The sequence below is a fragment of the Phacochoerus africanus genome, chromosome 6 (genome assembly GCF_016906955.1).
Source record: "Phacochoerus africanus isolate WHEZ1 chromosome 6, ROS_Pafr_v1, whole genome shotgun sequence".
In the NCBI taxonomy this organism is placed as follows: Eukaryota; Metazoa; Chordata; class Mammalia; order Artiodactyla; family Suidae; genus Phacochoerus; species Phacochoerus africanus.
The window spans coordinates 97,080,229-97,091,673 of record NC_062549.1 but is presented as its reverse complement, the minus strand read 5'-3'; the positions used below and the strand labels follow the sequence as shown (position 1 = coordinate 97,091,673).

Genomic DNA, 11,445 nt, shown 5'->3' with positions numbered 1-11,445 from the left:
CTGCAAGAACAAAGGATTTGCAACCACCAGCCACGCCCTCTCCCCTTTTAGTACAAAAGAAGTGTCTCTGGAGCACAGGACACAGGTTCAATCCCCAGCCTGGCACAGTGAGTTAAAGGATTTGCCTTTGCTGCAACTGTAGCATAGGTGGGAACAGTGGCTGGGATGTGACCCCTGACCCCCGACTGCTGACCCCTGACCCAGGAACTCCATATGCCATGGGCCAGCCCCCCCCCCAAAAAAAAAATTCTAACTCTGGTAAGATGGTTCTTTGGGACACTTAGTTGCCTTCTTCTTGGTCTGGTGGCTTTCTGAATAAAGTCTCCTTTGAGAAGGTCATTTATGACCAAATATCAGGATCAAATACCACAGTCTCACTTTGACCTGCTTCCCCATTTCTTTCAACAACATACGTTCTCTCCTCTGGAAAACTCTGATAAGTGCACTTTCCTCGGTTTCATTACACTTCTGGCAGTGTTTTCCCGTGTTTTATAAAACAAAGCCCTGGGAAACTGCCTAGTTACCCACCCCTTAGCCAGGCCCTTCCCTTGTCCCAGGATGCCTAGAGGAGAGCTGGCAGAGGGAGGGCTGAAGGAGCGGCCAGGACACCTTCTGAGTAGGAAACCGAAACTTTATTTTTGCAAAGGTAAAGGAGGAGGAGCAGAAAGGTCTACACACAGAAGTGTCTGAGTTAGCTCAGGACATGTCAGCCCCGGATGTCAGGATGTCTGAGATGGGGAGTGAGGCGGGGGGAAGCAGACGTATTTGGTGCTCTGTTCATTTGTTCTTTGGGGGTCCCCAGGGTCCAGGTCAGCAGCAGCCCCCAGAGCCTTCCGAGGGCTCACATTCACAGCAGTCAGGGTTCTGGTGCCGGCGCCGGTGGAAGAGGTGGGGCCTGTGGTGGCTCAGGCAGCAGCCCCCATGCCCAGAGCTGCAGCAGCCCCCTCCCCCAGAACTGGAGCCACAGCAGCCCCCGGAGCTGCCACTGCAGCAGGAAGAGACTGGAGGGCACTTAGGAGGGCACTTGGGGGGGCACTTAGGGACGGGGCACTTGGGGGGGCACTTGGGAGGGTGCTGGCACTGCTGCTGGTTCTGCTGGCAGGACATCTTGGCAGTTCAGTCAACCTGGAAGAGGGTAATGGCATGGTTTTGTTAGGTTCGATCCGGAGTTGTGCTTTTTTACCTCCATTAAAACCAATCTGTGGTCGGTAACATCTAGAACACACAGAAAACCATCCAGAAGGAAAGAATATATATCCTTTAGTTACAAGCATATAGATTTAAATCCAGATGTAGTAAACATCTGATTCCCCTTGGAAGCAGGGATTTCTCCATCTTCACAAGCCTGCGTGCGGTATTCAAGTCGGCAGAGAGCCATTGTCTTCATATAAAATAAACCCCTCATCCCCTTGAGGTGACCCAGGCCTTTTAGCTCAGGGCAGCTTCCAGAGTGGGGAAGCACCAAGGACATTTTAAGCCATGATCTTCTCATCTGGATTTTATTCCTGCTCAGTGTGGCAGGAATCAAAGCCTTGATCCTCTTTCCTCAGCCTCCCTCTTTCCTCCCCACCTCTGTTCTGCTCTTCACCTCCCAGCTGTCACCTCCTTCCCTGTCCTGCTCAGAGCTTCCTGGCTCAATTTCCCACTCACCCTGGTCACAGGCAGGAACACACAGTGGTCCCTGGGGAGTCAGAGGTGATGAGAGGCTAGAGCCAGGATGTCTTTTATAGGCTCCAGGCTTGGCTCTGGGAGGTCCAGGAGGTGGCTCTTGCACAACCAGACACGTGCTGGGTCATTCCTGACATTCCCCTGCCTCAATGTGCCTGCCTCCCAGGAGGCCTTGGGAACTCCCAGAACCCGCCCCCCCTCCCCCCCACACACTTTGGGGCAGGGTCTAAGGGCCTTTACCAGCCACAGTGTCCCAGGCTAGAATCCTGGAGAGTAGACTTGGGACCTCTGGATAAAGACTCTATGTGTCCCCTTAAAATTCTCAGGTCAAAGTCACAGTTTGTTCATTTAAAGTTTTTTTGTCTCTGGGGAAATACTCCATTCTGATTCCCTCCCACACTTCAGGTAGATCTTTTAAGTTTGCTTTAGGTACGAGCCGTTCTCGGGCTGTTGGCTCAGGAGCCCTGAATTGGGAAGAATCCTCTCCGTCCACGCATCCTTCCTGGGTCTGTGCTTTCAGTGGGGACTCTGGGTCTCCCTTCCCCCTCTGGCATCCCCTAAGAGGCAGTCATATAGTCTTGATTTCTTTGTGTTGTAAAGACTGTGATGACTGAACTGATTTAGTCAAGACAATGACCCCTTAACTCAGTGAGAAATAGGCGGGCTAGGGAGGGCAGATCTCTGTGACAAAATAGTCAGGGAGCCCGGGGTACATTTTAGCTCTAGTATATAACCTTTGAAATATCTCTCCGTGTCCTAAGTAATAGGGGTCCTTTCTCAAAATTATGATCTTATTCATTGGTTTGAATGTTAATGAAAAGACGGAAAGACATGCCTTGTCACGTGTTTGGCATCTAGAAGATGCTTAATAACGTAGTAAAGTAAATGGCTGGCCTCTTTTCCTTACATGCAGACTAGAGGGGGTCCCAGCTCTCAAAAAGTTTATTCCTAAACTGTAATAAGAGCCCTGGGAAAGGTGTGCCATACTACGTGCTTCTGAACAGGAAGCTCCACTATCGCTGGCCCAGGTGGGAGCAGGGGGTGATGGTGAGTAAGGGAGTGAGCGGGGCTTGCCAGTGAGTGATCAGAAGAGCTTGGATTAAACAGATTAATGTATTCACTTTGAGAGCACGCTCTGTGCTGCTCATTGTGCTAGGGACACAACCGTAAACGAAATAGAGATGGCTTCATCACTGAGGTCCCAAGGAGAAGAGTAGGTGACCTCTACATCCCTGTCAACCTAAAGATGCCTGGTCTCCAGTTTACTTATCAAGTAGTGAGCCTTCCCCCACCCCCTCCCCCCAACCTTTCAGGTCCAGGCTGGAATGAATCAACACATGAACAAAGCCTTTAGTTAGCCCGACCCTCAACAATTTTGGATGGCATCTGGGCACATCTGTCAGGAACCAGGGATTTAGGGATGGATCAGACACAACTTCTGCCCTGAGAAGCTCTCAGTCCATTAGGCTTTTTGGAATGCTTCTTCGCTTGAGAAAAGTCTGTGAGATCTAAAGAAGATTGTACGGAATCGCATCTTCTGAATCATTACTTTGCAATGAGGTTTGTGGGGCCCTTTGACATGTCCACTCTGTCTTAGCTTGGTCATCCTGAGTTTCCTCATTCTCTGAGAGGTGTTCGTAATCACGATGGGGTGAGAGTAGGATAGGCTTGAGTGTGTGTTTATGTGAGGGGTGTGTGTGTGTGTGTGTGTGTGTGTGTATACACCCACGTGTGTATACTTAGAGATTGAATAAAAAAAAATAACAAGGAGTTCCCGTTGTAGTGCAGCGGAAACAAATCTGTCTTGTATACATGAGGATGTGGGTTCAATCCCTGGCCTCGATCAGTGGGTTAAGGATCCGGCGTTGCTGTGAACTGTGTTGTGGGTTGCAGATGCGGCTTGAATCCTGAGTTGCTGTGGCTGTGGTGTAGGCTGGCAGCTGTAGCTCTGATTCGACCCCTAGCCTGGGAACCTCCATATGCCGTGGGAGCGGCCCTAAAAAGCAAAAAAAAAAAAGGCAGAAAGAAAAAAAAATCAACAAGAGCCAACTCCTCTGGTTGTCAGTAGCCAGAGAATAGAAAAATCCTAGACCTTTGGAGTCCGTTTTCCCTTTTGTGTTTCTCATCCTCGAACCATAAGGAAAGCACTGTGAACAGCGCCAGCGTGCTGTGTCCTCATCGGACTGGGCTGCACTGGCTTCCTCTTTGGTATTTTTTCATGTTTAAGTCCACAGTCTGGATGCCGTCAGAATGTGAGGCCTAGTGAGCACAGAAACACTTTTTAGGTCCTTATGGGGTTCGGCAGGATACCTTGCACACTTGGTTCTTTAAATAAATCAATGTAATAGATGCATATATAAATAACGATGAATGACAGGGTGAAGCCTGCCTCCAAGGCCGCTGAGCCTGGGAATGAATAACCTCCAGGAAGGCATCTCGGACTGTCTCCTGGATCTCTTCGCTGAATGTCTTGCTAGGACCTCAGATCTATAGCCCTCTCATCATTTGTTCTCTCTCCATCCCGTGATCATTTCCCTGGTCATGGGGCTTGATATCTTGATGTAATCCTGGGCTTATTTACTTCTCAATTGTACACATACAGTTCTTGTAGCTTTTTCCTGAAAAAATCCTTTTAACCCTTTCCGCCTTCTCATTCCTTCTATCCTGCTCCACCTGGGACAAGTGTCCCAAGCCTGGAACCACAAGTGTGGCCGCCCATCTCATAAGGGCCTGGCGTGCAGTGATCCAGGGCTTTGGAGCCTCGGACCCATGACCAGCTTCTTGGGAATCTCAGGCCATCTGAGGCTCATCTTCCCGGAAAGGGTGTGACTTGCTGAAGGTCCTGTCAGTTGGTGGAAAGCCTGGGGATGACCACGGCTTTCTAGAAGGGAATGTCAGGAATGACCCTACTCCTTCCTTGGTTGTGCAAGAGCTGCTGCTCCTGCAACTTCCAGAGATAAGGCTCACCTCTGAGCCCAGCCTGGCGTCTCCCTATAAAAGGCATCCCTGGTCCTTCTTCTTTATCCTCTCTGACACCTCAGGAACCAGAACTAACTCCAAGGCTGGTCCTGGTAAGTGGAATCTGTCCAAGCCTGAGGGAGGGCTCTGGATTTTATGGAAAAGAGGGACCTGGAGCACATCCCAAATGTGGTGAATGAAAGAGCAGCACAGAGTGAGGAGGCTGGGTGAGGGGTTGAAACATGGCGGGAGTTCTGGAAAAAGCAAGGATCAGCCTTGGGGAGCAGAGATCTTGTGGCCAGTGGGAGAGGGAGCATCTTCTTCAAGGCTCTGTGGATTGTCCCCTGGACATCAGATTTCACACCTTTGCTCAATGCACATACAGAGGATGGGCCTCTGCTTAGTTGTGAACTCATTCGATGGGATAAGATGATGGGGATAAACTAATGACAAACTGATCTTTGTACACAGCATACAGTCCATGCACAGGACTTGAATGCCAACTGTATGCAATTGTGGGACTTTGGGTCTGGAGTGAGAGTAGGCTGTACAAACATGTTACTAGAAGACTGGTAATGGTTTGAGAATAGCTAATGGTTTAGTCTGTGCTGATGGATTTTCATTTTACTTTAAGGTTGCTTTAACTTCAGTTGAGATGTCCTGCCAACAGAACCAGCAGCAGTGCCAGCCCCCTCCCAAGTGCCCCCCCAAGTGCCCTGTCCCTAAGTGCCCCCCCAAGTGCCCTCCCAAGTGCCCTCCAGTCTCTTCCTGCTGCAGTGGCAGCTCTGGCGGCTGCTGTGGCTCCAGTTCTGGGGGAGGGGGCTGCTGCAGCTCTGGGCATGGGGGCTGCTGCCTGAGCCACCACAGGCGCCGCAGGTCCCACCACAGACACCAGAGCTCTGACTGCTGCAGCCAGCCCTCGGGGGGCTCCGGGTGCTGTGAAGGCTCCGGGGGCTGCTGCTGACCCAGACCTTGGGTGTCACAGACATCTGTAGGAGAGACCTCAAGACAGGACCTGCTCTAGATTGAAGCTTCCCCTGCTCCCTCTTCTCTTCCTGGGGCTGAGAGGGCCTATGAAGCGCCCTGTTTGTTCTGATGGCCCAAGGTTTATACTGGATCCTGAGTTCCCTCCCCCCCCCCCCGCCCCCCGCTCACACAATAAAGCTCTGTTGCCTCTTTACAAAGTCCCTTCTTTCATTCTCCTTAAATCCCTTACAGCCCAGAGTCTCTGCAACACACCTGCATGGGATGCTTTGGTCTGAGAAAGGGTTAAGCTAGAAGAATTTTTTCCAGAAGGGTAATTACACAACAATTGCATCATAGCGTTTCTCAATGGGATTGTCCTGAGTAATCATGGGCTGTGTGACACAGGTCCTCTCACTCAGGAGGTCACCAGGAGGGCCTGGGAGCCCCCAGGATCAACACTTTGGACCATGAGCACCCTGGTCCGTTTAGCCCACCACATTGTGTATAAATTAATTTTCTGCACACGGTAACCACGGCGGTTAAAAATCATTTGGAATGCAAAGAGATGGAGAAAGATGTATTTAATAGAACTCCTTTCATTTGATTTTAAGTACTTGGTGTGAGGAGTTCTCTTGTGGCGCCGTGGGTTAAGGATCCGGTGTTGCCACTGCAGCGGCTTGGTTCCATCCCTGGTCTAGGAACTTCCATATGCCAGGGGCATGGACGAACAAATAAATAAATAAAAAGAAAAATAAATACTTGGCATGAGATTTGGTACCCTGGAGGGACAGGCCTGGTTGATAACTTCTCACCACTCACCTGCCTTCGGAGAGGGTGAGTCTGCTTCATCGTCTTCATTCATGCTCCAGCTTCTCCTTTAAACACATGCTAAATACATGTTTAAACAACAGAGGCTGAAGGGCGTGGGGAGTCTGAGCCTGCCCAGTGCTCTTGGCTCAGTCTAGGGCTAAGGGAGACAGAGAGCAGCCTGAGGGCACGGGGGTGAAGAACCTGGGATCTGAGCCAATGTCCCACTTTCCTTTCTGCCACCTGGCTCATGGCTGAGGTTCAGGCAACTCGGACCATCAAAATGTGATACTTCCATGCTTCAAAGGACCCTATCAAGAAAGTGAAAAGACAACCCACAGAATGGGAAAAAGTATTTGTAAATCATAAATTTGATAAAAGATTATATAGAGGCAGAATATATAGGAACTTGAAAACTCGATAATAAAAAAGATGTAATAACCTGATTAAAAATGGATGAAGGATCTGCACTGACATTTCTCCCAGAAGATACATAAATGGACAACGAATGGCACATGAAAAATTGCTCAACGTAAATAGTTATCAGAGTAATGCAAATCCAAACTAGAACACGATTCCACTTCACATCTACTCATTAACAGATGCATTTGGAATGGATAAGTCATGAGATCCTGCTGCATAGCCCAAGGAACCATATCTGATCACTTGTGATGGAACATGATAGAGGATAATGTGAAAAAAAAAAGAATGTATGTATATGTATAACGGGATTACTTTGCTGTACAGCAGAAATAGGCAGAACATTGTAAATCAACTATAATAAAAAATTAACAGAGAGTCAGTACGATAGGTTGAATGTATCTGGAAAATGTTTGTACCTTGTCCTGCCCCGGGTGGAGGAGCTGTCAATAGGACCACTGTGCCTAGCTTCTGGGGATCACATCCTATGTCACATTCCCTGTGGACCCACTGTCGCCTTTCCTTGTACCTCCTGGACCAGAGCTGCTCTGCTCCTGTCCTTTCACTATAGGGTAATTTCTCCTCCCTCATCCCACTTCCAACCAGTTCTCTGGGTAATCGTGGATGGGGAAGGTAGAAAGAAGGGCCCTTCCTGAGGAAGCAGGGAGCCTCTGTCATACTTCACTGTCTCTCCCTCAATAGCCTTGAGCTGAAACTACTGAGGCCATTTAAGAGTCCTAAACTAAAGCTTCTGCAATGACAACTCTAAACATCATAAGTCCCTCAAGCTCACTATGGACCTCCATAGTTTTTTTTTTTTTTTGTCTTTTTGCCTTTTCTAGAGCCGCTCCTGCGGCATATGGAGGTTCCCAGGCTAGGGGTCGAATTGGAGCTGTGGCCACCAGCCTACACCAGAGCCATAGCAACGTGGGATCTGAGCCACGTCTGCGACCTACACCACAGCCCACGGCAACGCCGGATCCTTAACCCACTGAGCAAGGCCAGGGAGCGAACCTGCAGCCTTATGGTTCCTAGTCACATTCGTTAACCACTGCACCACGATGGGAACTCCTGGACCTCCATAGTTTTTAAAGAAATAAAGTCGCCTGATGCCAATTTTCTAAAAGCCAAATTTTTGCTTATCAGATTGTGGCTCTAGGTGAGATCTCCCTAAAACATATTTGTGGTTTATGTGAATCACTAATTGAAAAATTAGCTCATTTCCATCTATAGTAATGTCTCCTATGGCCATTTTTAAGGTGAGATATATATATATATTTTTCGACTAATCGAAATTAGAAATTTTCTCTCCATCATTGCCATTCACCAGATAATCGTTCCAAAACTATGAAATGAGAAAGGAAGCAGGAGCTCGTGATGGGTAAGAGAATGCATGGTTGGAGTGGTGAGACGAAAGCTCTTGGGGGTGGGGGTTCTCAGGAGGGTGACCCAGGTGAAGGGGGGCGGGGGAGGGGGAAGACCTCGCTTGCCAACAGGGAAGAGACCAGCAGAGGGCAGAGACGGGCCAAGGGAATAAGGAGAACTGGGCTGAAGGTGGAGGGCAGCGCATGCCAGATAAAGGCAGAGTCAGTGAAAAGCTACAAACAGCAGAGACTTTACGTAGAAGATTGGGAGTGAGTGTCAGGAAGATTAGCAAGAGCCCCAAGGACAAGGCAATCCCACGCTGTCAGCTCAGGACCCCTCTCACTTTGGGCACCTGGATGAGGGGCACATGGATGAGGGAAATAGCCACAAGACTGGCCTCGTTCCTGCAGGCATTTCCCCTCCAATCTACCCTCTTCCCCATCAGAGAAGCCGTGTGTGTGTGTTTAAATGTAAATGCTCATTTTGTTTAATTCTGAAAAGGAAATGTGCTCTTTGTGGAAATCTGGAAAAGATGTAGACTAGAAAATACAAATAATTTGGAGTTCCCTGGTATCTCAGTGGGTTAAGGATCCAGCTTTAGTACTGCTGTGGCTTGGGTCACTGCTGTGGTGTGTGTTCAGTCCCTGGCCTGGGAACTTCCATGCCATGAGCGTGGCCAAAAAAAGATAGTAATAATCAGTGATCCATGGCTGGTATTAACTCTAGGGCTCATTGTTCTCCTTCTGTTTGTGCTTTTATATACCTTTGATTATAAAATGAATGTAATGTTTTATTTTATTCTGTTTTATTTTTATATAAGCAGCAGTTTTATTTTTATATAAGCAGCAGTTTTTTATTCCTGAAACACATGATGGAAGCTTAGTTTCAAATCTTAACCAGTTTCCCTCCAGAAAGCCATACAAAGTGAAAAGGCACACAGGACTCATAAGCATGGATACATACACACTACATCTTCAGTAATTCCAGGATTCAGAGAAAACTTGCAGCTTCTGAATGACGTGTGTGTGTGTGTGGCCAAGGTGACAGATTCACACATCCTGCCCACCAGCTGTGGATGGGGTCACAGAGAAGAGTGAGGGCAGAGGGGCTTAGCAATGGCATTTCTCAGGAATTACCTGGCAGTACTCACTCCCAGGAAAGAGTTCTGTCCTGAATGGGAACATCGACAAACAGGACTGAGATGGAATGGGGGTGTCTGCTGGGCGCGGGCTTGCTCACGGCAGACTGGAGTGGCAGATCTCAGGAAGCAGCATCTTAGAAAAGGAAATGGAACCCCTTGGAATGAAGGGATGGGTCCCCTGGTGTCAGTGGCCACTGGAGATATGGGGGTGGGGTGTGGATGGGGGTCTCAGGACTGACTTTAGACCTCTCCTGAACCAGAACAAATCTTGAAAGTCTAGGCGATGTGGCTACCTGTCATTCACTGCATCGACAGAAGAGGGAGCCCGTGAGCAGAGAGACCTGAACAACCACACCTCTACCGCCTCCATAGAAACTTCCTGCTGAAAAGTGGTCCAGAAAAGTCCAAATTTGCAGATGTGTGTAACAAAAATTCATAAACATAGAAACCATAAGACGTCATAAGATGAAAAAGTGCACTGAAGTTCATTCTTACAATAACATACAGGACACGCTTGCTGCTTCACTCTCTTCATGTGCTTGTGATCAGATCTTTAACAAGGGTGAGTGTTTGGGGAGCCCTGGGCAGGCACTGAGCCGGGGTGAAGGTGGAGCTGGGTGAATTTTCAGAGGACGACCGGGTGGAGGAATTAGACAACCTTGAGAAGGGTGATATTTGAAGGAACGTGCAGAATGGATTGGTTTTGTTTGGATCTGAAATAAAATTAACTTTTTGACATAGGAATGTAGAAGTGCAGTGTTTCTAGGTGACGTTTGTCAAAAGACTCATCTGGAACAGGCACTTTTACCAGATGGTAACAACAGCTGTGCTATTGTCAACCGTCTATGTCAACTTTGCCCTGAGGCTTGGCTTTTTAAAGCCTGTTTCTGGTGAGTATCCTTTTATATGCCTTTAATATCTGAGTCCTGGGTTCTCATGGGAGGGCGACTGAAAAGGTTGACACCACTCCCACTTCTGAATTCCCTGCAGACACAGAATTCACCCAGGAAATAAAATGAAATACTGTTCTTTTAGCACAAAAACCAACATAAAGTTTATTAAAATTGCAGTCTGACTTCTTAAATATTTTCTAAGGTCAGCTCATGATTTCCATGTGGAAAGATGCAAAAACGAGGTGGGCGTGATCCTAATTAAAACTTAATAGACATGAAAATGTGTTGTGTTCTCTTTCAGCTCCAGTGAACTTCTGCCAGGATGTCCTGACAACCTCATCCAAAGCTCACTCCTAAGTGCACCCCTGAAGTTCACCCTCAAATGCTTTCCAAAGTGCCACCCCCAGGGTACAGCTCCATGGCCCCCTCTAGTCTCCTCCTGCTGTAGCCCCAGCTCTGGGGGCTTCTGCCTGAGCCACCATAGGCCCTGTCTTGTCCATCAGAGCAGATGACCCTGGTTGGACTGGTGACCCTCACAGAGGCTGTGAGAGTGAGCCTTCTGGGGGGCTGTGACTGCTGTTACAGCTCTGAGGGCTGCTGCCCATCTGGGCTCTGAGGACCCCAGAGTGCAATTGTTAGAGGAGACAAATGTCAAAGGCCACCTCAGCTCCTTCCTCTTCCCTAACTTTTTGTTCTCTACCTTCTGGGTTCATCATGCTTTATGTGGACTAAGGGGATTTCTTAGTTAAAATTCTCAGCTGGGAAGTTCCCATTGTGGCTCAGTGGTAATGAGCCTGACTACTATCCATAAGGATGTGGCTTCGATCGCTGGCCTCGCTCAGTGGGTTAAGGATCCCATGTTGCCGTGAGCTATGGTGTAGGTTGCAGACGTGGCTTGGATCCTGAGTTGCTGTGGCTGTGGCTGTGGCTGTGGCGTAGGCCGGCAGCTGCCCCTCTGATTCGACCACTATTCTGGGAACTTACATATACCATGAATGCAGCCCGAAAAAGCAAAAAATAAAATTCTCAGTTGATTTACAATGCCAAAGGTTTACTGTGGAACTAGATGTGCTCTTGCTGTTTTAATCCTATTCAACAATAAAGCTCAAAATTTTTGATTGAAGTGGTATTTCATTCCATTTCATTTAAGCCCCTCTCAGAGCTGGAATCTTTGGGACCTGCTTACATTGAAATCTTTAATGTTAGTGGACCTTTTCCATTGCGGTG

The 11,445-nt window shown here is 48.3% G+C and overlaps 1 long non-coding RNA gene across 1 annotated transcript; it reads right to left on the bottom strand.

Moving 5' to 3' along the window:
- Positions 1-613: 613 nt before the first annotated feature.
- On the bottom strand, positions 614-1,690 carry LOC125128913 (uncharacterized). Its single transcript, XR_007135349.1, has 2 exons — positions 1,651-1,690; positions 614-1,125 (listed from the first exon to the last, which is right to left on the bottom strand). It is a non-coding gene; the product is annotated as an uncharacterized LOC125128913 (long non-coding RNA).
- Between the last annotated feature and the right edge of the window lie 9,755 nt (positions 1,691-11,445).